Here is a 27,970-nt window from a genome sequence, read left to right as displayed (position 1 = left end):
GAAAGACAATTGGAAAGGCCAATTGGAAAGTTAGATTCTGGTCTGGTCAGGGTGAGTTGTTAAGTAAACAGACAATAAAATTTGGAGGGGGTTAAAACTGTGGCATAAAAAAGCTATACATTTTAGATTAATAGCAAGTATTGATGAGGGCTGAACATCACATGGCAATAAACAAAACATTAGAAGTAAGACATTGGATAATAGTACAACAAATGTAGGACTAAATTGAGGTTCCTGTGGAGGAGGAGCAAGCAGGTGAAGCTGAGCTCCAATCTCCAGTCCCACAGCTGCTGGCGGTGTTCTTCGCGCCTCTCCCTAAGTTGGGATCTCGCTCTTAGGAAAGTAATCAACATCACTCAAGGAACCCTTACAGCGGCACTACACCCCGCTGAGCAATCAAGCAAGCTACTAGCAATACGCTATACCCAGTCTTATATGAAGATATCTAAGTACCGTTCCTATACCTAACTATGCTGAGAATGCCTAATTCACTGCATATCGGCTTTTCCATCTAAAGGCAAAAAAGAAAAAACTGTACGTACTGGCATATACTCAAAAGCTACCTAACTGCATACCTGAAGCTCCCTGAAAGGCTACTCCCTTACTCCTGACACTTAAAATCCTCACACCTGTATCCTCCTTCCCACCTGTGTCGGTAGGCGACTCCTTGCTGCGGACTTCAGCCGGACTGTGAACAGGCATCTTTTCCCCTGCTTCGCAATTACTGTGAGACCGGACCTGGCTTCTGGTGACGCCCCCCCCCCTCTCCCACCGGTGCTGCGTGAGAGGGGCACAAGGGGATCTTGTAAAGGCACTGAAAGGGGGAAAACAACCTGGTTTGTGAACCGGCTTCACGAACTTGCCGCTGGGGTCCCTTCTCCCTCCTCTCCTACCGCTGTTACGCGAGAGGAGGTAGACTACGGCAATCGAGAAGGAATGGTGCGAAGGAACTTCCTGGAAGCACGATAAGCAAGCGAGTCCCCTGGCAGAAGCTATCTGAGAAGGATTTATGGCAGGCAACACAGTGGTGAAGGAGGTGGTGAGTTTGATAAACCGCTATTGGGAGAGGGCACAGGGAGAGACTCCTTACTTGGGGACTATTGCTGTGGAATGTTAAGCTTTAAAGGAAAAGATGAAGAGAGAAAGGTGATAGAAGGCAGGGGGAAGGAAAAAAAAGGAAAAAATAAGCTCCACAAATTAGGCTACCTGAAGGAGCTTCGAGGAAAACGGAGGAAATTAAGCTACAAAAATAACTATTTGCTGAAAACAATAGTTAGATAAAAGACTCATATAAGAGCATAGAACTGCATGATATCAAGCTAGAAGGAAAACTAGCAATTAATAAGGATAATTTTGGGGTTTTCCTCTTTTTGTTGCTTATACTGTTGTTATATCCTTTCCTCCTTCTCTTTTTTTTTTTTTTTTTTTTTTTGGTGTAGGCCATCTGAGCTAAAGTCATAAAGTGAATCAAAAAGAGGAAGCTAAGGCTATTTTAGCTCATTGGGATAAGTTTTGAACAACTTTACTTAAGGAATGAGTTGGCCACACTGGTTTTGTATGACATTTTTGCAGTGGAGGCGAAATTTTGTGTTTTTTGTGTTTTTTCCTTCTTTAATTGCTGTATCCTATGTCAGAAAATTTAACTTAGCTCTTACATAAAATTAATTTTTGAGATGTTTTGTAAATAATAGGCAAAAATGTACTGGGTCAAAAGCTGAAATATTTTTGAATGAATGTTTTTTTGTCTCTCACTGGAAACAAAGTAGATTGTTACACACTTGATACAAAATACCAGAGGGATGAACAGGCAGCCATAGGCCCAGAAACAGCTTATACATAAATTAATCAAAGGGCCCATTCTACCCCCACATCATCGAGCTTAGTTATATAATGTATTAAAGCTCTTCTTTTTCGATAAACAGGCATTTCAAATAAGGTTTAAGTTACTAATTATTTTGGTAGAAGGCTAGACACTGAAATCCAGTTATTTTTTTCTTCTGTTCCTTAGTTTAATTAACATGGGTCTAAAATACATAGGGGGGGAAAAGACAAGGAATTCCGATCAGGGATAAAAGGACAAGATAAACTTAGCAGAAGAACTAGCTCTATTGCACAGTAGGGCACGCATAATCTTTTGGAGTCAAGCATAATTTGAAAATTGGAAACTGGAACTATTTCTTCTGCTCAGATATAATTAATAGAATATTAAATTCTGGACTAAAGGTTGTACTGGAAGAATAAATTAAGGACTATCAGAGTAATTATCTTATAAATAGTCCTTCAACTACACTAGTCTTAGGACTTAGGATCCTTGGTGGTCTTACACACTCACTTTAATAAAGTTCACTTGTCACACACTCACTTGATTTCACTTGATTTTTCACGTCCTTCTTTCACACTGATTTCTATTTTTCTCCCTCTCTAATTTACAAGTAATTTTTAAACTAACCTACCCAAGGATCTAGGATCTTAGGTAGTCTTACACATTCACCTTAAACAAACTACACTGTGGCACACATTCACTTGATTTCACCTGATTTGCTGTGGTGGTTTTTTTTTTTTTTCTCCTCTTTCCCTCTCCCCTCTTTCTCTTTTCCTCTTTCACCAACACTAAACACTCTTTTATCACGTTCACTTTAAAGGGAACAGGACAAAAAGGTGCACTCTTTTTTATTTTTTTATTTTATTAAAACACTTATGGACAAATATCTAAATTCACCATCTCAAAATAAAAACACTTCACCAACCATGGCTTCCAGACCCAGAGATAGGAGGAATAAGACAGCTACTGAAACCTTGGTCGAGTTACACTCTGAACCAGTTTCCTCCATAAAACATACTGAGGCTACTAACTCACAGTTATTAGTAAATAGCATTATGGAAGCCCTGAATCCAAAATTTGAATTTCTTAGATTAGAAATAAAGCAAGATATACATATATTATCAGCAGAAATTAAACAATTTTCGGCACGGATTCAGGAAGTCGAACAGAGAGTGAGAGAAGATCTGACAGTAACACATGACACGAATTTGAAGGCTAACTCACTTTCATTAACAGAACTACAAAATAAAATTGAAGATTTAGAGAATCGCTCCAGGAGAAACAATGTTAGAATAATTGGGGTTCCTGAGACGGTTCAACACACAGAATTGATAAAACTTATGGCTGAGACTCTTCCCAAACTTCTTGGTATCCCGCAGGAATTATTACCCCTAGCTGTAGAAAGGGCTCACAGATTGGGGAGATCCCCCCCTGTCAAGTAAAGATGGAATAAGATCGAGGCCCATAATAGCGAGGTACTTAAATTATCAGGATAAGTCTAAACTCTTACAGCTATCCCGCAAAAATGCACCTATCCTCTTGGAAGGAAATAGAATTCTACTCTTTCAGGATTTTGCCTATGACACCTCTCTGAAGAGAAGGGAGCTCTCTCCAATCTGTGGCAGATTGATTAAGGAGGGATTCTCAGCTACAGTTGTTTACCCAGCTAAACTTAAGGTGGAATCTCAGGGCCATATATATTTTTTTAATAATGCATCCGATGCAGAAAAGTTCTATACGGAAAGATGTGTTGAATAATGCTGATTTAAAAGTTTACATAAGAGAGTAATCCTGTGACTATCACTGATGTTTCGAATATTTTCTATCTATCTTTATTATTGGGGTTTGTTGGACTTTACTTTTAGCGGGAGAGTGGGGGAGGGAGGAGGGGAGAAGGTCCTTAATTTTGTATCCCGTTATAATTTATGTACATATATATATATATATATATATATATATATATATATATATATATATATATATATATATATATATATATATATATAAAAAGGAAAGGAGGGAAAAAAAAATTTTTTTTTTTTTTTTTCTCCCCACTCCAAATTTCTTAATGAATGTCGACTAAAGTAAGGAAATTAGTTATATCCTCCTGGAATGTAGGAGGTATTTCTACTCCGATAAAGCGTAAAATGATAATTTCACATTTAAGGAAACTAAATACAGACATCGCCTTTATCCAGGAGACTCATTTGAATACAATTGAATCATTAAAACTAAGATCCTCTTGGGTTAAGGAAGTATTTTTTACACCTAGCATAGGCAGAAAAAGGGGAACAGCTATTTTATTAGGGAAGAATATCCCATACGAGGTACTGTTAGAAGATTATGATCCAGAAAGTAGAATCCTGATTTTAAAAATTAAATGTTCAAACTCCATATTTACCCTTTGTAATATTTACGCCCCTAACAAATTTGAAACTAAATTCTGGGAGTCATTACAGACTAAAATTTTACAACTTGGTGAAGGCAACATAATTGTAGCAGGGGACTTCAACATGACTCCACAGATTCCCCTGGATAGATGTAGACAAACACGCAACACTTATATGTCTAAAAGAGATAAATTAGAAAACAAAATGTTTAAGGCTTTATTTAGGAATCTGGCTCTCAAGGATATATGGAGGATTCATAATCCTATTCAAAGAGAATTTACGTGTAAAGCTAGGAGTGTGAATTCGCTGTCAAGAATTGATCTATTTCTAGTCAATGAGGAGATATTAAAAACAGGAGCCACAACTAAAATAACACAAGTTACTATCTCCGATCATGCTCCAATTATTCTAAATATCCCACTGCATAATAAAATAGGTAAACCACGCCGTTTTTTTTACCTACGTTTCTAATGAAAGATTCTAAATTCAAAAGCTGGTTGACTACTAAGATGACGGATTTTTTTTCTTTAAATTTGGGGTCAGTTAATGACCCGAGTTTATTATGGGAGGCAGGCAAAGCAGTAATTAGAGGAGATATCATTTCATACATGGCTAATTTCAAACGGAAAGCTGAACATAGAGAAAAAGAAATGCTAAGAACACTCACTAGCGCCTATAATAAATATCTAGCGCAACCTACGTCTATAAATTGGAGGAAATATACTTCCGCCAAGAGAGTGAGAGACACTCTGTTGATCCATACTTCAGTACAAAACGAAATAAAATACAGAGCGAAGTTCTATAGATATGGCGATAAGGCAGGTAAATTATTGGCTAAATTGGTTAAGATCACGCAAGGAAGTCCCACTATCGACTCACTTCTTGAACAAGATACCATACTTAAAGATCCAAAAGAAATTCTCCGTTTATTATGAGGACATATATTCCTTCAGGGAATCAGATCTAGAAGCTTCAGAATTATTCTGGAGAGGGCTTGAACATTCATGTTTAGCTGAGGAAGTAACAGCCAAAATCAATTCTCCTATCTCTGATCAAGAGATTATATGTGCTATCAAAAATTTAAAATTGGAAAAAGCTCCTGGACCAGACTCCTTACCTAGTGAGTTTTATAAGATATTATCTCCTATTCTAATTCCTCACTTAAGAAATCTTTTTAATCACTATTACATAGAAAAAAAACCTGTTTCACGGAATTTTGCCGCATCTATCACAGTTTTGATCTTGAAGCCAGGAAAGGACCCCGTGAAAAAGGAGTCCTACCGCCCTATTGCGTTATTGAACACTGATTATAAGATACTATCTTCCATTCTAGCTAAGAGACTTCAGGGTGAAATTGGAGTTCTTATCAATAAAGACCAGGCAGGATTCCTCTCTAAACGTAACTTAGCGGCTAAGGTTAGGGAATTGTTTCTTGATCTCGACTATTTTCGTCATTCGCAAGAAATTTCGGCATATGACCATCTTGATCTTGCAATTATCGCGCTTGACGCAGAAAAAGCGTTTGACTCGGTACATCATCAACATATTCTAACTACATTGTTTAACTTTGGCTTTAAGGACAATTTTATTTCTTTTATTGACAATTTATGTAATAACTCCTCTACCAAACTGGTCATTGGTAACCTAGAATCTAAGATAATTAAACTTCAGAGAGGTACGAGGCAAGGATGCCCATTATCACCCTTATTATTCGACTTGGCGATGGAATCTCTAGCTCTTAAAATCAGGCAATCTATTGAGGGAATAATAATTGGTTCGTTAGAGCAAAAAATCGCCTTGTACGCAGATGATGTGCTGATTTATATGTCAGACACAGGAAAAAATATCCCAAGATTACTGTCGATCATTAACTCCTTCAGGTCCTTTGCTGGCTACAAGATCAATAACTCGAAATCAGAATTGTTATGGGTTAGGAAAAATGAGGCTTCTCCGCAGTTGATACCCTTTAAGGAGGTAATCTCCCACTTTAGATATCTTGGAATTAATATATCAGCTGATCCAAAAGAGTGGTATGATCTTAATATTCCTCCCATATTATCAAAGATAATAGAGTACTTAAATAGTTGGCAAAATCTTCCATTATCCCTATCAGGACGTATTGCTTTTTTTAAGATGGTTCTACTCCCAAAAATCATTTTTCTTTTACAGAATGTTCCGGTTATTTTAAAAGTGAAGGATTGGAAAAAACTGAACAGGGCTCTCAGATACTTTATATGGAAATGCAAGAGACCCCGTATTTCTCTAGACAAACTTTACCTTCCTAAAAAATATGGGGGATTCGCCCTGCCTGATCTTAGTAAATACAGTTTAGTCTTTCTCGCACGCATAGTGATAGACTGGATTGAGAACAAAGACTATTTTACTAACAATAAACTTGAAAAGAATATCCTATATCCCTATAATCCCATAGCATTAATCCATTGCCCAGTACAATTAATTCCAAAGAAGGTGAAGTCTTTTAACTCAATATATGTAATAATACAAGCTTGGAAAAAATTTGGACAAAAAGTAAACATAGATCTGTCTATTCCAAAATTTCAATGTTTATGTGGCAACCCAGAATTTCAACAAGGAGCACAATCTCGATTATTTCAGACCTGGCAGGAGAAAGGTCTAACCTTTATGACGCAATTCATAGATCAAGATACCTTATCAGTAAAATCATTCGATAGATTAAAGCAAGAGTTCCAATTGAATAATAAAGACTTTTAGCGCTCGAGAGTATTAGCGCTCGAGTGGTAGGACTTAATACTGCTCCACTTGTAATCTAGCACTCTGTTGGCATAACTTGATGAATATAGACCAACATTTCAACATTTATAAAAGTCAACCAGTGCCTATCAGAAGTACCCACCTCTTTGATAATCTCTCAGTCACCACAGCACCTGCAAGCAACATATTGCAATATAAATCTAAATACAGGTGCATAAAGGGGAAGAGAACAATATATAAATGATTAAAGTGAGAGTTATATAAGAATGCTTAAGAAGAGACAGTATAAAGTTATTGCTATGTTGGTTAAATTCAAAATGCAAATAAAGGCAGTTAGAACAAATTTGCAGTAAAAAGCCACCCAGACCCGCTTCCCAGACCACACCAAACCACCTGGCCATCTCACACGAGGAACCCAACTCATCAACCACCTTAGCTCCCTTAACCTGCATAATCCAGGCAGCACCAAAACACCTGGCCATCTCACACGAGGAAACCCAACTGATCCCCATCTACCCCCTTAGCTCCCTTAACCTGCATAATCCAGCCAGCACCAAACAGCCACATTGCATTCCATATTTTAGTTCCAAATCCAATCATTTCAATAGAAAATAAGCAGAAAATATTGAAGATGCTGCATTTTTTCTTAAATAAGCCACCATTCTGGTGCCAAACCAACTCCATGTTTATCAGAAAATGTTCTCCTGACATTGACCAATTTGTGATCAGTGACCAATGATTTCAATTCTTTTTGCTTAATTATCTCAATACTGATGTTATTGGGGACTGTCTCCATCCACCCAGGAATTTGACTAGTCCATTTAGATTTGAAGTAGACATCAATTATCAGGATTTTAAATATATTCCTTTTGAGTAAGTTACAGGAAGAGGGGACATCAGCAATTTGTTGTTAAAAATAGAATTGCATTGGAATTGTTATTTAAAGATGTTAGCACTATATGGGCTAAAGAACATCACTTCATTTTGGAAAGAAAGGGCATTGTGCTATAAATACTTTTGTTATATGTAATAATACAAGCTTGGAAAAAATTTGGACAAAAAGTAAACATAGATCTGTCTATTCCAAAATTTCAATGTTTATGTGGCAACCCAGAATTTCAACAAGGAGCACAATCTCGATTATTTCAGACCTGGCAGGAGAAAGGTCTAACCTTTATGACGCAATTCATAGATCAAGATACCTTATCAGTAAAATCATTCGATAGATTAAAGCAAGAGTTCCAATTGAATAATAAAGACTTTTTTGCTTACTTACAGGCGAGACACTACCTCTTTTCTCTCACTGAGAAATTCGGATGGGTATGGACATGGGGGAAATTAGATAGTTGGCCTATTCTTGCAAAAAATGATTTAACCTCTGTTTCAATCTGGTATGAATTAGCAACTAGCTCACATGGAAATTCTAACTTAAGTCAGATAACGCAGAGATGGAATCTCATATATCCAGAATTAAATTTGGAGATAGAACAGGTAGAAAAATCTATATCTATAACGGCCCAGACTACCTTATCCGCAAGTTGGCGAGAATCACATATTAAACTTTTGTACAGATCTTACTACACTCCATTAAAGGGATATAAATGGCACAACCATGAATTCAATACATGCCCAAAGTGTGCGTATCTAGCAGCTGATATTGTCCATATGCTGTGGGCATGCCCGAAGATAAGACAGCTATGGCAAAGAGTAGAATTTTGGCTCAAAAAAACATTGAAGATATATCCTCTCTCTATCTCTCTGGCGGAAGTTGTTTTTCTTAAAGAATCGCCCATGGTTATTGAACACATAAAGGCTAGAAATGTGACTATTTTGGTAACAAGAAACTTAATTCTTAAGAATTGGCGCACCCCCAAGATACCTAGTATTCTGGAAATTAAAAATTACATGAAAAAGCAATGTATCATCGAACAAATGGACACAACTCTAACATCTGAAAGAGAGATAATGCTCTTTTTCAAAAAGTGGTCGACATTTATTAAGATTTTTCCACCAGAAGAAATAGATCAATTAATTTACCCCTTTAGGCACTCTGAAGTAGTGATACTAGATCGATGGTAACACTTAAAATCCCCCTTGGGTTTTGTTTTTTTTGGGTTTTTTTCCTTCTCTCTCCTCCTGCCCTCCCTCTCCCCTCCTCCTCTCCCCATATTATAGTTATACATATCTCCCTTTCCTCGATAATTTAATTGAGGAATATGAAACTGATTCTGAAGCAAACTGTTTACCAATTGAATGAATAGAGTTGTTTTTCTTTTTTCTTTTTTCCTTTTTTTCCCTTAATTAAATGCATAAAATAAATAGAAAATACCTTCATTGAGTATAATATGTATTAATTCATTAACAAAAGATATGTACTACCATTATTACTTAGTTAAGATAAATGCATCAACTTCTTTTGTAATAGGTTATCACATTAAGCCCTGTGTGGCGGATTTTGTGTTTTGTACTCATGTTGGTTAATAAATAAATATTTTAAAAAAAAAATGTAGGACTAAATTAACAACCTAAAATCATCTGCTCTATATAAATAAACACATACTAAAAGAGAGTTACAGGAAAGGAAAAAAAACACCAGAGTGCAGTGAATAGTTTGCAGAATGACAGGAACTCTATTCACGTACAAAAAGAGAGTTACAGGAGAGGGAAAAAAACACCAGAGTGCAGTGAATAGTTTGCAGAATGACAGGGACTCTATTCAAGTACCTGAAAGCAGAAGAGAGAGAATAGGGTTAGCTTGATGTAGTGTGCATTTCATCAGCAGATGTCAATAGGCAGCATGTTGTCTTGATAAGCAGCACTGTGGTGAATACTCAGTATAATTCTTGTATAATTATATTGTTAATGTCTCACTTGTAAAATGTTCACTTTGAAAATGTGAACATATGTTGTTATAGCAATACACAGCCCATTGCAATACACAGCCAAAACCATATAAACACATTCTCTCCTCTCTTTTATTTTCTTCTTTCTCTCTCTCTCTCTCTCTCTCTCTCAATAAAATAGTCAAAATTAACATTGGCATGTTATGAGTACTATTTGAGTGGTTCATTTACTTTTGAAAGCAGGAGATGATGTCATTATTGGTTTGCCCATGAACAAACTCCCTTAAGAAGGCTTTGATATAGCTTTTTTATATTTGTTTTTTGCTATTTTTTATGTTATTTTTTTATTAAATTGAGGGGGTTACTGTTTCAAATGGTGACTCTTCCAATTGATTGGAATGACTTAAAAAATGTAGTTTATTATAAAGTCTAAACATTTTTGCACTCAAATTCTGATGATTTGGAATAGAGGCCTATGATGGACATGTAGCATTACTGCATATTCTAATTTTATTAACAATTATAGTATTATTTATATTTATCATTGTGTTTTTTTATATGAAGAAAGTTGAATTAGATAATAACATGTGACAATAATTATGTCATTGGTGATCTCATATATTACACATTGTGTCATATAATTGAAGTTTTAAGTAATATTATGTGTGATAGAACTGGTAACATTTATGATGTTAATGATAATGTTATTAGTGATTTCCTGTACAATGTTAAAAAATTAAATCTCCCAGGGAGTGTGTGTGGGGGGGTAGTTTGTAAAAAGTAATTTTGGATGAATTGTAATGAAAAAAATATTTTATTTGGTCCAGGATTAATTCCAAGGATTATTTGTTTCGGCTTTGACAATATTATTCTTTCATTAATGGAAACTAATTAACCCATTATTAATTTTGGGGAACATTATCAGGACAGCAAGCTTAAACCCAAGTAAAGTTATAGTAGCTTGCATTACTGCTACAAGTAAGCAGCAAAAAAAAAAAAAATATATATATATATATTTTTTTTTATGGGGTCAGGACCGGCCAAGAACAAATGGGAAGCTTACATACTTAGTGGCTGACACAATAGTGAATTAACTGACAGGTCATTGTTCTAGATATAGTTGAAATAAATAATATACATTTGAGCTCATGAAACCTTTACTGCATGAACAGTGTAAATTTGAATTTTTGAACCATTACCCACCTACAGAAAAGCCCTTTCCACCTCTAGAATAATGGTTTTAATGGAATGAATGAAATAATGATCATGTGTTCCTTTATTTATTCATTAAAGGGGTGACTTGTTTTTAATTTTGAAACAACATGCAAAGAACACAACAAAATTAGTGATTTTTTGCTTTAGCCCAAATTCAAATCCACATTTTTTTGGATGATTCTTTGAACTTTCTTATTTTACAGTCTTGAATCAAAGTGGGTTAATTATAGAATTGCTATTAGTGTTTAAGTGAACAAAAAAAAACTTGTGTTTACACGTGTAAGTCAGTCATCATTAGTAGTAGATTATGTAATCAACATGTTTTACTTTCAAATTGCATGATTATGTTTTGCAGTGCCAGTTTGTAAATAACCATGCAAGAAACCGTTCAAGAAACCTGAATTAAAGGGACACTGAACCCAATTTTTTTATTTCGTGATTCAAATAGAGCATGACATATTAGGTAACTTCCTAATTTACTCCTATTATCAAATTTTCTTCATTCTCTTGGTATCTTTATTTGAAATGCAAGAATTTAAGTTAAGATGCCGGCCCATTTTTGGTGAACAACCTGGGTTGTTCTTGGTGATTGGTGGATAAATTCATCCACCAATAAAAAGTGCTGTCCAGAGTTCTGAATAAACAAAAAGCTTAGATGCATTCTTTTTCAAATAAAGATTGCAAGAGAGCAAAGAAAAAAATGATAATAGGAGTAAATTAGAAAGTTGCTTAAAATTGCATGCTCTATCTGAATCACGAATGAAAAATGTTGGGTTCAGTGTCCCTTTAAGCCCGTGGCTCCAAAGTTGTATGTAATGTTCTTGTAATATAGAGTGCTCTTACATTCCAATGTTCTTCACATAGGATAAAATGTTCTTTGTATTTTAAAAAGATACATATATATATATATATATATATATATATACATATATATATATATATACTGTATATATATATATATATATATATATATATATATATATATATATATATATAACTATCTATAACTATATATATATATTCAAATACACAAACAATTGTATATTAATATTTATATAATAGTTCACTTGGTTAAACATGGTCGGGTTAGTGCACAAGTGATTTGTTATTATTTATTTATTTTTTTCTCTTCATCGAGCTCAATTGAAGTCTATGGGGATAAGACGTTAGTGAGTCATGGTATCTGAAGTCCTGAAGTTTGCACATGTCGGGTTTCATTTTCAAATTGTAATATACACGCTAACCTGCGTGGGTAAAAAGTTTACTTTTAGCAGTATTAGCGCTCGAGTGGTAGGACTTAATACTGCTCCACTTGTAATCTAGCACTCTGTTGGCATAACTTGATGAATATAGACCAACATTTCAACATTTATAAAAGTCAACCAGTGCCTATCAGAAGTACCCACCTCTTTGATAATCTCTCAGTCACCACAGCACCTGCAAGCAACATATTGCAATATAAATCTAAATACAGGTGCATAAAGGGGAAGAGAACAATATATAAATGATTAAAGTGAGAGTTATATAAGAATGCTTAAGAAGAGACAGTATAAAGTTATTGCTATGTTGGTTAAATTCAAAATGCAAATAAAGGCAGTTAGAACAAATTTGCAGTAAAAAGCCACCCAGACCCACTTCCCAGACCACACCAAACCACCTGGCCATCTCACACGAGGAACCCAACTCATCAACCACCTTAGCTCCCTTAACCTGCATAATCCAGGCAGCACCAAAACACCTGGCCATCTCACACGAGGAAACCCAACTGATCCCCATCTACCCCCTTAGCTCCCTTAACCTGCATAATCCAGCCAGCACCAAACAGCCACATTGCATTCCATATTTTAGTTCCAAATCCAATCATTTCAATAGAAAATAAGCAGAAAATATTGAAGATGCTGCATTTTTTCTTAAATAAGCCACCATTCTGGTGCCAAACCAACTCCATGTTTATCAGAAAATGTTCTCCTGACATTGACCAATTTGTGATCAGTGACCAATGATTTCAATTCTTTTTGCTTAATTATCTCAATACTGATGTTATTGGGGACTGTCTCCATCCACCCAGGAATTTGACTAGTCCATTTAGATTTGAAGTAGACATCAATTATCAGGATTTTAAATATATTCCTTTTGAGTAAGTTACAGGAAGAGGGGACATCAGCAATTTGTTGTTAAAAATAGAATTGCATTGGAATTGTTATTTAAAGATGTTAGCACTATATGGGCTAAAGAACATCACTTCATTTTGGAAAGAAAGGGCATTGTGCTATAAATACTTTTGTTATAAGTAATTCAGCAGAAAGATTGATTATCTATGTAGAGTGCATAGGTCCTGAGGTGAGGAATTCTATATAGGTTTGATAATGTGCCACTTTATATTTTGTTATTGATATATTGTTACTCCTATGAGCTAGATTACTCCCTGACAGGTGATGCAGAAGATACAATTGACATGACCTGTTAGCTGTACATTTGATTTCTAAAAATTATGGTGATTTAAATGGACTGTACATACCCTGAGATTTTAACATAAAATGTTTTTGTTCTGTGTTATAAAATAATTTTGCATTATATATTTATTATTTATTTTGTTCCTTTTTTTATATAATGTAACTTTGAAAGACTTAGCTATAGCTTAGCAAGACAACAGAGGTGCTTAATGTCCCTTTAATGAATTTTCTTTATTGTTTTGTTTTGCTTTTTCGTTCATTTTTTAGGATTAATAATCAATTGTATCATTTATTTTAAAGTGCCACAAAATTCTTTGTTGCTCAGATAAGATGAGATTTGGTGAAGGGTCCACGTGTTCTGATGTTTAAAAATGAACTGTAGCACCTGTAAAGCCCAGTGTGACATTGTGAGGCATTGTGCAATCCAAAGTTTATTTAAAAAAACTTCTGTTTTAGCCTATTTGATGCTATATTGGTGCCACAACCAGTGCACAGGTGGGCAGAGACTGGTAGATATGTTTTGTGCACAGAGCATACTTATCAGTTGGTACCTATATAAAACTGAGATTGCCAGCACAAGGATTAATGTAGTGCCAATCTCTGTGTTATAGAAGGAAAACATATTACAGTATCTGCTACAAAGTTGTTGCAGCTTTTTATACCCCTTTAAGATGCAACCCATAAGTTATAAAACTGTATAGCTGGTGATGATAATTAGTCATTTTCCATAACTTCTATATATGTTTAAAGATGTATCACAGGAGTTATTTAGACATATTGTATCCATGAAGCCCCATAGTTGTTTTCCTGGTTGCTAAGAAATTAGAAAGGCGATACATTTGTTCTATAGCAAATTACATCAGATTCTGTCCTCTATTAATTAGTTTCAGATTTTTAAAATATACCATATGTAGATCTTTTAGATATTTCTATTTTCCTGACAGATGATTTCATATAGCAGGAACTAAAGATGCATTTAAAATGCTGCTGCACTGACTGTAAGATGACTTATGATTTGTTCTTATTAAAACTTTGAATAGTATTAGAATACATGATTTAAAGTATTTTATCATTTGCTGGCTATTTACAAATTCTACAAAGTTAAAACTGAATTATACATGGGTGCATTTCAGTTTTAAATAGAAGCATTTTTGCAATATACTTCCATTAGCAAAAGTGCTTCTAGAACAAACATATTCTGTTTGTGCCTGTGCACCAGCATTTAAACGCCATGCCTTCACTGATGCACTACACACTACAGTCAGCTCAATCAGCAGGAATGGTGTTTAGCCTCACCCAGTATGAAGTAGTGGAGCTTCACCAACTGGCACCTGTAAAGGGTGAAGAAAAAGAGATAATGGCGTTGAAGACAGTGTCAGGGACAAGAGGAAGAGCGATAGCATGGGGAGTCGTAACTATGCTACAGTAAGTGTGCCCAGCAGTTTAATGTCATTTTAAGCAATATTAGGTTAGTGTATATTGAGTTAAACATGTTTTGTTTTAGAGCTCAAAACAGGTTTCTTAAATCAAATATATAGACAAGCAGTACAATTATTTTTTTATAAACAAATTTGCATTAAACATTAAACTAAGGTTGATGATATTAAAATGAATACTTATCTAAAATGTGTGTTTATGCACACCTGATACTCATAGTTTGATAAGGGTTCCCCCAAAGATCTTTTGGCTCAAAAAGCAAAATGTGTTTAAACTTATGCAGGCAAATTAAAGGGTCATTAAAGTCAAAATAAAGCATTCATGATTCAAATAGAGTATGGGATTTTAAACAACATCCCAATTGACTTCTATTATCAAATTTGCTTTGTTCTATTGGTATCCTTTGTTGAAGAGTAAAACTGGAAAGTCTCATTGGACATCAGCAGTGTGCACTCTATAGCAGCAGTAAAAATCTACAACAAACCTTATTACAAAGACTGTTGCCATAGAAAACTACAAGACATGTGCATGCTCCTGACATACTATAAGCCCACCTGGATTTACTCTTCAACAAAGGATACCAACAGAATAAAGCAAATTAGATAATATAAATAAATTGGAAAGTTGTTTTGAATTGCATGCACCGATTAATATAAGTTTAATTTTTACTTTACTGTCCCTTTAAATACAGTAGAATTGCATAATCAACAAATGCATGATAAAAGATAAAAGATAACACCTACTTATAAATGTCAAAAAAGCATTCATTTTTTTTCTGCACATTTTAAAGTTTCCATTAATTTCCCTTTCTCATGTACTCATGTGACAGCCATCAGCCAATCACAGAGAAATCTTGCGCATTCTCTCTGGTGCCTCAGAAAGTGTGGATTTTTTTTTTATTATTATTTTTTTTAAAGCTCTGATTCATGAAAGTTTAATATTGAATTTAATGTCCCTATAATTTAAAAAAGGAAAGAAAAATATGTAACGTATATTAATTAAATATGCAACAACAAACAAATTAGTTAATGGGTTAATATTCCATTAACCATTAGACTATAATTAATATTTATAACATTGACCAATTCACAAAATTGCATTCCAAATATTCTATTCTATTTGTAGTTCAGCGAGTAACCCCAATGTTCAAAAACAATAAACTGGTTTACATCATAGCATTGGTGTGAAACTGTACAGGAGGCATATTGTAACAACATTTCCAATCTCACAGCTGGAGGTTGCTTTGGTGTAAAACATGATTCATCAGCTAACTGGGCAAAAAAAAAAAAAAAAAGAAATATTCCAGCCCTACACATACAAATGCAGATTTTTAAAAAATGCCCTCTGTTTTACTGTTTAGTTATAATTACCTTCAACTCTAGTGAAACTTTAACGCTTAGCATTAAATTGGTGTGCATTTAATCAGGTAACACATTTGATACGTTTTTTCTATAAAGTGTTATTTTCTCCAAAGCTTTTTTTTAGTATTAGCTCTTCTGAATACTCAGCTGATCTGCTATTGCTTTAGGCTCATTATGTTGGGGCTGTGATTGTTTCAGAGATTTGTGATATTTGTCAGTTTTACTTTGCAACTCCCATCATATGTAGCATAAATAACACTATGTTAAAACTCCAGTCTCCAATTCATGCACCATTGGGTCCTGCCTGAAGAATGAGACGCCCACCATGAAAAAGAACAGATCATCAGCTGCTCCCTCCTACTTCAGAACACACCACAAAAGCACAGGGGAGAGGGGGCATTCGTCCTTATTTTAAGGTTCATGCTACTTATTACTTGCTTTGGATCTCTGGTTGAAAAAAAAAGAGTCTATTTGATGCTGTGGTATTCTGAAATGAAATGTTGCTTCATACTTCATTATTTGAGTACTAGGTGCACGTGTGAAGAATAATTTTGATATCATTGGAATATATATTCAGGACGTTCTGGATCAAGCTGTTGAAATAAGTTCAATGGATCTGAAGTGTTTGCAAAGATTAGCATTGTGCAGATTTGCATATTGGATATAGTATTGGTGTTGCATCATGAAAGACTGAAGGTTTGAACTCTCCATCCAAATAGTAGCAGAGAATATTTTGGGGGGGTTTGAGTGTAACAATTTATAGGAAAACTTGTATTTATTTTTTTTCCTTTCTCATCAACATTGCAATGAATTGGTATTAATCCTGAATATGGACTGTGGCATAGATCTGTGACACTATTTTTACAATAAAGGTAAAGTATATTTTCTATTCTACTTTTCTATTTCATACAAATATAGTTACTGGAAAAAAAATATTTACACCTTTCACTATTGTGTATTGTAGCTTTAGAATCAGGTCAAAGTAATATTTCAAACGATTTCACATAAAAATATTGTATTTATTGTTTGTGATGTTGATATAATTTAAGTGCATATGCTTACTGTATTTTAGAAACTTGCCCTTTATTTGTGTATAGATTTTACTTTGCTCTAAAGAATAGAGTATTTGACACTGAAATGTAATAGTTCAGTATGTGCTACCTGAATAAAACGACAATGCAGAAGTTGCACTCTTTTTTTACTTTTAAAATATTTTTTCTAAGCTACATTCTTATGTGACAAATTGTGCATGGTATATAAAGCCTTTTGTATTATAATGCTAGATATCGTTTTGCCAAAACTATGATTTAGTAAAGGAAAGCACATGCACAGACTTGTGAATGGAAATAACCATAAAGAAGTGGAGGGGGGGAGAAAACGGCAGTTTGAATTTTCCACTTGTATTTCCCTTTGTAGCTGTACAGAGCTACTCAGTGTACCACTTTACTGTAGAGGGGTAATGATGTTTATTAAATACCAGCTAAGTAGCCGAGTTAACTAATAGGAATCACGTGTAGCTGAAAGAGACGGCAGGCAGGGGGCAGGTGTGTGCACAGTCTTTATACTGACTAGTTCCAGACTGAGAAGTGGGACAATAAAAAAGGGGAAGGCAGGAGGAAAGGCTTCCTCGGCTACTTATATAGCTGGTTAAGTCATCAGGATATTGATGCGTTACTGTATTGTATTCAGTTGGAACACAATGAGGACATTCTTGCCAAGTGATGATTCCTACTGAACTAAATCAAACTCTCCTACAGGGCTGTCTCCTATATATATATATCAGGCTAGGAAGGAAAAGTAGACATCTCGATAGTTACACAGTGATGCTGACATACACAAGCATTTTCTTAAAGAGACAGTTTACTCCAGAATTTGTATTCTTTATAAAGATGGATAATCCCTTTATTACCCATTCCTCAGTTTTGCTTAAACAGCACTGTTATATTAATACACTCTTTCCATCTGTGATTACACACACACACATATATATATATATATATATATTTCAGTACTTTTGACAGGCTTGCATTTTATCCATACAACACTGGCTCATAAATAACTCCACGGGTGTGAGCACAATGTTATCGCTATAACTAGCACTGTCTAGATGTGGGAAACTGTCAAAATGCACTGAGATACGCCTTCAAGTGCTTATAAATTAGCATATGAGCCTACTTAGGTTTAGCTTTCAATGCAGAATACCAAGAGAACAAAGCAAATTTGATGCTAAAAGTAAATTGAAAAGTTGTTTAAAATTGCATGCTCTATCTTAATCATTAAAGTTTAATTTTGACTTTACTGTCCCTTTAACTTAGGTTCTAGGTCACTAATTTTGGAACTTTTTCTATATGATAGAATATGATTTAAAAATGTAGTTTCATACCACTGCATTTTATCTTCTTGACTGCATATGATACGAGAGTCAATCTGTGGCAATATAGAAGGAATAAATGCCAATGTATTCCAGCCTGTCAAATGAGCTTCACAGCTTTTTATTTGCCCCAGGCACTGCCCCACACTTTCCAGGAATTGCAAGCAACCCCAGCTGTTTATGTTTAGTACCTAGTTGCCTGCATGCTAAAATAGACTTTAGTTCTAAACCCATATTGCTCTTATACCTTTCCCTATAATGCAAACAGCTCCCATTTATGTGCAGGTCTCACCATGCATGTTTCTTTGTATACACATATATGGTTGCCTTGGTCGCTATTATATTACTGAGTCTCCAGGCTGTTTTTAATGTTCACTATCTATAGTTATCTTATCAAATAAATCTCCTCTTAAAGGAGAAGATTGGTGGTGGCAGAGAAGATATGTTTGTGGCAGAAATGGATACAATAATCAGACTGTTGGAAAGATTTTGATACAAAGGTATTGGTAATAGTGACAGGCAGACCAAATACACACACACACATATATATATATATATATATATATATATATATATATATATATATATATATATATATATATATTGCTAATACAACTTCTTTTTTGGTAAAATTTCTGTATACATATGTTATGTCTATACATAGATAAGTAATATTGCTGAAATTAGCCCACCAGCCCCAGAAGTGAGCAAAATACAGCTAAATATCTCCAGGAAAATCCCACCATATATGCCAGTGTGCACCTTTGAAAAACAAACTACTGAATATAACATAAAAGGTTACTTAAAGGGATATGAAATATAAGTGTTTTCATTCATGACTCAGATAGGGCATGCAATTTTAAAAGCTTTCTAATTTACTTCAATTACCAATTTTGTTCCTTCTCTTGGTATATTTTGCTGAAGAGCAGGAACGTAATGTTTAGGGGCTGGCCCATGTCTGGAGCACTTTATGGCAGCAGCTTTGCAAGAATTGTTATCCATTTGCAAGAGCATTAGATGGCAGCATTATTTCGTGCCATGTAGTTCCCCAGATGCCTACCTAGGTATCTCTCCAACACAGCATATTATGGTAAAAAAGCAAATTGATAAACATTCTTAAAATGGTATCCTCTGTTTGATTCACAAAATAATTTTTTGGGGGGGTTTCAAATCCCTTTAATGCAAGTAACCACTTATTGTGTTTCAAACATAAAATGCTTACATAAGGGTTAAATACACGTTAATAAAAATTCACAGAATGGCACAGCAGGACATTTTAGAGAAAATAGCCTTTGATGCTTCTCAACTGAGTCACCTCTCATATACAGTACCTTTGTCAGATCATATCTCTGTGTTCTAAAAGAACACCATTTTTTAAAATATATGCATGTAAAATCTAGGTACGATGGTGTACATTGTCAGTGATCTATGTAGCAACAAATGCATTTCATTACTCATATAAATATATGACATAAATCACTTATTGAAGTCAGCTACCCAACTTCTTTCAAAGTGCATATGGTCCTCGTTAATTAAATTTTCCTCATGCTGTCATTTGGAAATAATCTCATTCTGAAGTTGCACCATTTAGAATTGAATAGCTCTGCTTGAAATACAGTATCAGGAAAACTTTGAACTTTTAAAAAAAGAGAATCTCTAGTATTTTTAGCCAATTATTGCCAATACAGAGGGATTGGATTACAAATATTTGTAACACTAAAAAGTGTGATGAAAAGAAGAACATATGAGCAGGGTTTTGATTTGGAATGATTTATAGTATAGTTCTTTAAATCATCATTTGTAAAATATCAGTAAAATAAATAAAATAAATGGACAGTCTAGTCATACTTTAAATTTCATGATGCAGAGAGGGCATGCAATTTTAAACAACTTTCCAATTAACTTTTATCCTCAAATTTGCTTTGTTCTCTTGTTATTCTTAGTTGAAAACTAAACCTAGGAAGGCTCATATGCTAATGTCTAAGCACTTGAAGACTTCCTGTTATGTCAATGTATTTGACCGTTTTTCACAGCTAGAGGGTGTTAGTTCATATGTGCCATAGATGACATTGTACTCACACCCATGTAGTTATTTATGAGAGGGCACTGATTGGCTAAAATGCAAGCCTGTCAAATTAACTGAAATAAGGGGGCAGTCTGCAGATGCTTAGATATAAGGTAATCACAGAGGTAAAAAGTATATGACTGTGTTGGTTATGTAAAACTGGAATGGGTAATAAAGGGATTATCTTTATTTTTAAACAATAAAAAATCTGGAGTAGACTGTCCCTTTAAAGGGATATTATAAACTAATTTTTGTAAATGCATATAATTTATTCACAACTGATCACAGCGCTACAAAATATCTGTATACAAAATAAAAGCTTTAAAGTCATTTATCACTGCTATATTGATAGTAGATTTATAAAATCTTGCAAAGCAAAGGGGCGTCATGTACAATCCCATTGAATATCTTGGTGGAATTCATGTTCATAGTCTCCTTTGTTGAGGCCTGTGAGGGGCAAATTGTGCTCTGGTTTAAGTAATTTTTGTGTACAGAATGTTGCAGGGTCAGTTAAGTTTCACTGTTACTTAAAAGAGCATCAAACTGCAAATTTGATTTCCCTTAAAATCTTTAATTATGCACTGCGGGAAAAAGAAAAACTTTGCAATGCATGTTTTTCATTGTTTATTTTGCCTGCTCTGAAATTTTAATCTGAAAATTTAAGTTTTTTCACTTCCAAAAAGAGGACAGAGTGCATTCAGAACCCTGACAGTCTCACATAGCGCACAATAATTACTTGATCAGTGCAGGAGATCATTTGTATCTGTTCATATATCACCATAGCAAAAAGATAATGAATACTGAAGAGGATTTTTATGGGTGTGTCCCTGGATTGCAAAACAATGCATAATTTTCTAACAAAATGGCAGTTTTAAAGGGATAGTAAACCCCAACATTTTCTTTTATGATTCAGATAGAGCATACCATTTTAAACAACTTTCCAATTTAATTCTATTAACACATTTTCTTCATTCTCTTGTTATCCATTGCTGAAGGTACAACATTGCACTGCTGACAGGAAGCTGAAAATATCTATCTAGCCAATCACAAGAGACAAATGTGTGCAGGCACCAATTAGCAGCAGCTCCCACTAGTGTATGATATGTGCATATTCATTTTTTAACAAGGGATACCAAGAGAACGAAGCACATTTGAAAATAGAAATTAATTTAAAAGTGTCTTAAAATGACATGCTTTATCTGAATCATGCAAGTTTAATTTTGACTTTCTTATCCCTTTAATTGTTTTTGCATTTTGTATGCAGAAGTTTTTCAATGATGTGATCACATTTTTTATAAAATGTAAGATAATTATTTTAATGTCCTTTTAAAGGGAGACTAAACTCAATTGTTTTCTTTAATGATTCAGATAGAACATGCGATTTTGAGCAACTTTCTAATTTACTCCTATTATCAATATTTCTTTGTTTTCTTGCTATCTTTATTTAAAAAGCAGGAATGTAAAGCTTAAGAACGGCCCGTTTTTGGTTGAGAACCTGGGTTATGCTTGCTTATTGGTTTGCTAAAGGTAGCCACCAATAAGCAAGGGCTATCCAGGGTGCTGAACCTAAAATAGGCTGGCTCCTAAGCTTTAAATTCCTGCTTTTTAAAAAAAGATAGCAAGAGAACGAAGAAAAATTGATAGCAGGAGTAAAGTAGAAATTTGCACTCTGAATCATTAAAGAAATAAAATGGGTTAAGTATCTAAAGTATGATGAAAATATTCCAGTCTCTATAGTGGGATGAGACATGCATTCTTTTCATACTTAATAGCAAAAGCAGGCAAAGTAAATACAAAATGCAAATGGATATTTTTTCTTTTCTTAAAGTGATGGTAAATCCAAGCGTTTAACGTCTAAATCACAAAAGATAATTTTTGGGTTTCATATCCCTTGAAACTTTCAGGATTCAGATAGAGCATGCAGTTTTAAGAGACTTTCCAATTTACCTCCATTATCAAGTCTTTTTATACACACACTTTCTGAAGCACCAGTTCCTACTGAGCATGTGCACAAACTCAGTGTATATGTATACTAGTTTGTGATTGGCTGATAGCTGTCACATAATACAGGGGTCCACCAAATGTGAAAAAAAATTGTCAGAAAAAAATTCTAATGCTTATTTGAAATTAAGAATTAGTGTTACTGCATTTTCTTTTTATTATGCATGTCTAAAGTATTTACTGGTCCTTTAGGAGAGCCAGAAACACAAAATAGTACATTCTCTGAAACAGCACATGAAGTATGTTTTGAGGCATAACTGTGATATAACCTCTTTAGTCTACATGACCCTAAACGTTTACAGCTATATTATAACTTTCTGGGAAACTGAAGGCAGAAGGGTCTGCATACCACAGTTTATAGATGTTATTTACAAGCAAATGCATGAAGCCATGACAGATTGCCAACTGATTGTGAAAACACAAGCTTATGTGTGACAGTAAAGCAAATTGTGTGTTTTTCCCAGAAAATGTTGGTATATAAATTAAGCTACTAATATTCAGGATATTGGGTTATTTAAAGTATATATATATATATTTCCAAAGAAAAAGGGATTAATTTAGTTAATTTGACAAAATGTATAATTTTGGACTTACAAGGATACTATTCGATCTAAAGTCAACATACAGGTTTTAAAGCATGTGAAATTGTACCTTTCTTAGCAAACATACTATGTTTTACAGTACAGGAACATACTCCTTGAAAATCCTTCTAAGTATTGTTCATCATATCTCTCTTATTGTGACTAATTTGGAACAAATATGAGTGAACTACTGCACTCATCAAGCAATTATTATGTTTGGTATGTTGCAGGGTCAGATTTCTTCATGATGTACTCCAACCTCAGTGGGGCCATGGGGAAAAAAACTATATTTAGAGTTAAATTATAGGAAAATAAAGCAAAATAAAATAAATCATGAAATGTATCATGCAATCATGAAATGGCTCTTTATACATTGCATTGCACGGAGATGTTTAATGCATTAAAGGGACAATGCTCTATTTTAGAGCATTTATTCATTTTACACTAATAAGCCTTGCTCACCTGCTGTATCATTTTCTGGCGTGGAACAATAGCACAGCTTTGACTATGTATTTAACCAAGTTGCAGGAGTTAACAGATAAAGTACTTGTTAAAACTAAAATAGCTGATCAAAATGAAGCATTTTTTTTACACTAGGATGCCATTGTAATTGGTTTAAAACAAAAATGAAAAGTCGCAAGAAAGTAGCACAAACTAATTTAAATAATAACATAAGCATAATTATTTGGCTTATTTAGATATAATTAGTTCATTTTCTTTTGTCTGACATTTATAAGCCTGTTGAATGTTTCCACTGATCCTCCCATGCACAGCCCTGCCTAGTTTTTGACAGACAAATGATTTGTAGCTTCTCAGTTATACTTATGGCTGACGGTCCTAACTGAATCTTGCATGTGACCAAATAAATAACATTTTGCTGCTATTGAAATCATCAGTAAAATATAATTTCATATCTAAAAAATATACATTTTTGCTATAATGTAAAAATGTATAATGTAATGTCTGAACAAGTATTTATAGAAAATATTCTGAAGAAATAATTATAAAGAGAGAGAGAGTAAAACAGCTGGTAACAAGTAGTAATTTGCGGTATCCATTCTACTCTAACTGCATAATTGCACATTAAATAAAAGAATGCTTTACACCTATTTTATCTGTAAACCAAATGAGATTTAATTTCAAAGCAGTGTTTAACAACTATGTATTTGCTTCACTTTATTTCAAAAGTTGCTTTATGCTGTGTAATTATATTATAATTATACCTTTACTGCATGACTGATCAATGAGAATTTGGAGAGGAGGGAGACACCAAACTATGCTTTCTGGGTGATGTGCAGGCACCAGACTAAACTTAAGTTTTAAATCTGGAAGCAGTATCTCATTGCCATCCATCTGGCAGATAGTTTACAAGAGGCAAGAACATTCTTCCCAATTAACAGTACTGTGCTTTAGATGTCTTGGTTTGCTGATTGACCCAGCTAGTTATGAGAAACTGCATAGGAACTAACAGAGCTGGAAAACTAATCTTACCATGTAGGCTGTATGTAAGGGACATTAAACCATTTTTTTTCTTTTTTGATTCTCAAAATTTTACAATTTATTTGTGTTATCAATTTTTCTTTATACTCTTGGTATCCTTTATTGAAGGATCAGAAATGCACTATGGGAGCAGAACACACACACACACACATATATATATATATATATATATATATATATATATATATAATAAATGGAAGGCCGCACTCTCTGGTCCTTTACATATATAGTTTTATTTGTGACGTTTCGGGGACCGAATCCCCTTCCCCGAAACGTCACAAATAAAACTATATATGTAAAGGACCAGAGAGTGCGGCCTTCCATTTATTATATTATTCAACCCCTGCAAGCACCCTGGCGGATTGACTTAAGAAATGAGAGTGCTCTCGAGCTACTTATATATATATATATATATATATATATATATATATATATATATATATTGTTTGGAAGTATTTAAACAGCGCTGTATACAGCAGATACAAATTTGAAATACACAATGTATAGATTAAAAAAACACTTTATTTTACTGACAGATCATGTCTTAGAACATATTCTAAGACATGATCTGTCAGCAAAATAAAGTGTGTTTTTTTATCTATACATTGTGTATTTCAAGTTTGTATCTGCTGTATACAGTGCTGTTTAAATACTTCCAAACAATCTTTTTCGTTTCTGAAAACAGCTGCAGTTCAACATAAATCAAGCAACACGATACTAAGCATATATAAAGCGACATATATAAAAAATAGTTATTTATAATTGATTGCAACAAAGTACCTAGGTATGCTTTTCAACAAATGATATTAAGAGAACAAGGCAAATTAAATAATAGAAGAGGGAAAGTTATATAAAATTGCATGCACTATCTGAATAATGACTTTTTAACTTTACTATCCTGCTTCTATAAAGTACTTTAGTTCTATAAAGAAATTCTGCCATGCTGGAACCTATGTTTATCTATATCTTGTGCATTAATTACTTTGTAAAAACTCAGTGAATAGAAAACAATTTTCAAAGTTAAATTACAGGGAAGGGGTAAAATTAATAATGACAGTATATTGCAATTTTTTAACACCACTTGATTAAACATTTTATATAACAATCTCAAGTTGTTTAGTTTAAAGCCATATGAAATGAAAAACATTTCTTTTGTGATTCAAACAGAGAACACATAATCAAATAAGTTTCCAATTTGCTTTGTTCTCATGGTATTCTTTGTTGAAGTCTAGGTGTCTAGGGAACTACATGGCAGGAAACAGTGCTGCCATCTAGTGCTCTTGCAAATGTATAACATTCTTTCAAAACTGCTGCCATATAGTGCTAAACTCTTGAGCTTGCTTCCTGCTTTTCAAAAAAGGTACCAAGAGAACAAAGACATTTTATAATATTAGAGCTAAATTAGAAAGTTGTTTAAAATTGCATGTTCTATCTGATTCATGAAATAATACATTTGGGTTTCATGGTCCTTTAATGTGGTTTTCGAACGCAAACATGACAAGTACTAATTTATTGGACTAGAGCATATAGTTGTTGCATTGCTGAGCCTAGTTTAGTATTCGTTTAACCTTTGCAAGGAGGTTAAAAACATATGTAAAGGCCCACTTGGGAGATGCACAGCTGGCAAGCCAATCAAAAGCAACAGTTGCAACTAGCTACCAATCACCAGCTGTAATGCCTTTTGGCTCCTAGGAAGACTTTGGAGGGGTTGAACACATACTTTACTAGGATTAGTAATGCAAAAATGTCATGTTTCACTGACTCATCTGTGCTTTACAAAGGCATTTTAAGTACTTGGTTAAAACTATGTCTTCTCATTTCCTGCCTTAGCCCAAAAATAATGTTTAGTTACAAAAAATGTAATATACACTCAATATTTATTTTATCCATTTGTCCTGTAGTTTATCTCTAAAAATTGCTAACCCCAGAGAGACTTGAGCGCACCCTGCAGGAATTAGAAAGAGATGCAATAGCAACATTCAAAATAAATGTTTCAATGGGTATGTCCCTGGTTTGCAAAACTATGCACACTTTGTTAACAAAATGTGCTGATATTTTGCAGTCTAGTGCTTATTTGCTAATAAGTATGTACAGGTATATCTGTATATAAAATCTAACTGTAATACACCTATAACAACACAGAATGTATAATGTTGGCTTTGACCTGGCATTAATTAACATATGTGTAAATATTGTGCTTATTCAATGTTCCCTAGAGAGGCCAAAAAGCAAAATCTGTGGTCTGCAAATGCTCCAAATCAACTTGCTGGTTTAAGCAATTTTAAAGGGACACTGAACCCAAATTTCCTCTTTCGTAATTCAGATAGAGCATGCAATTTTAAGCAACTTTCTGATTTACTCCTATTATCAAATGTTCTTCATTCTCTTGCTATCTTTATTTAAAATAGAAGGCATCTTGGCTTTTTTTTGTTCAGACTTCTGGACAGCACTTTTTTATTGGTGGATTAATTTATCCACCAATCAGCAAGAAAAACCCAGGTTGTTCATCAAAAATTGGCCGGCATCTAAACTTACATTCTTGCATTTTAAATAAAGATACCAAGAGAATAAAGAAAATTTGATAATAGGAGTAGAATAGAAAGTTGCTTAAAATGTCATGCTCTATCTGAATCCCGAAAGAATAAATTTGGGTTCAGTGTCCCTTTAATCATTTTTGCCTCTCTAGGGATTGTGGGACAAAGCACATGCTTTACCACTTGATGCTGTTAGGACATTCCATGTCATCCGAAAAGTGCTGGGCTTAACCTTTATGACGACATGGAACGTCCTAACTTTTGTTGAGTCCTGCTCCATTCTGAAAACAAACAGCAGTTGATTCAACTGGGGGGCGTGCCTAGCAAAGCAGGCAGTTCCCCAGGAGCCAATCAGCGCTGTTTTTGAAGCACATGATCACAGTGACGATCATGTGCTTAATTTTCCTTCTTTTTTTTTCTGTTTATGATCGGAACTTGGATGGATGGGTTCATCCATCCTAAATGGGTTAACTCCTTAACGACAGGGACGTTGGCTGTTGTTTTAAAAAAAAACTTAAAGGGACAGTAAAGTCATAAATAGACATTCATGAGTCCAACAGAGCATGCAATTTTTAACAACTTTCCATTTTACTTCTATTATTTAATTTTCTTCATTCTCTTGTTATCCTTTGTTGAAGGGTCTATCTAAGTTAAGCTCAGTATC

General features: G+C 34.1%; 1 protein-coding gene across 1 annotated transcript in view; it reads left to right on the top strand.

Moving 5' to 3' along the window:
• The first annotated feature begins 16,645 nt into the window (after window positions 1-16,645).
• The window catches only part of MXRA5 (matrix remodeling associated 5), an 88,860-nt gene continuing 77,535 nt past the window's right edge, over window positions 16,646-27,970 (top strand). The window contains exon 1 of the mRNA XM_053706443.1: window positions 16,646-17,126. The gene's annotated coding sequence lies outside the window, so the exon portion shown is untranslated. The remainder of the gene's footprint in view (window positions 17,127-27,970) is intronic.

This window comes from Bombina bombina, chromosome 3 (genome assembly GCF_027579735.1).
Source record: "Bombina bombina isolate aBomBom1 chromosome 3, aBomBom1.pri, whole genome shotgun sequence".
Classification (NCBI taxonomy): domain Eukaryota; kingdom Metazoa; phylum Chordata; class Amphibia; order Anura; family Bombinatoridae; genus Bombina; species Bombina bombina.
Note: the sequence above shows the minus strand (reverse complement) of the source record. Positions and strands in the feature narration are given on the sequence as shown.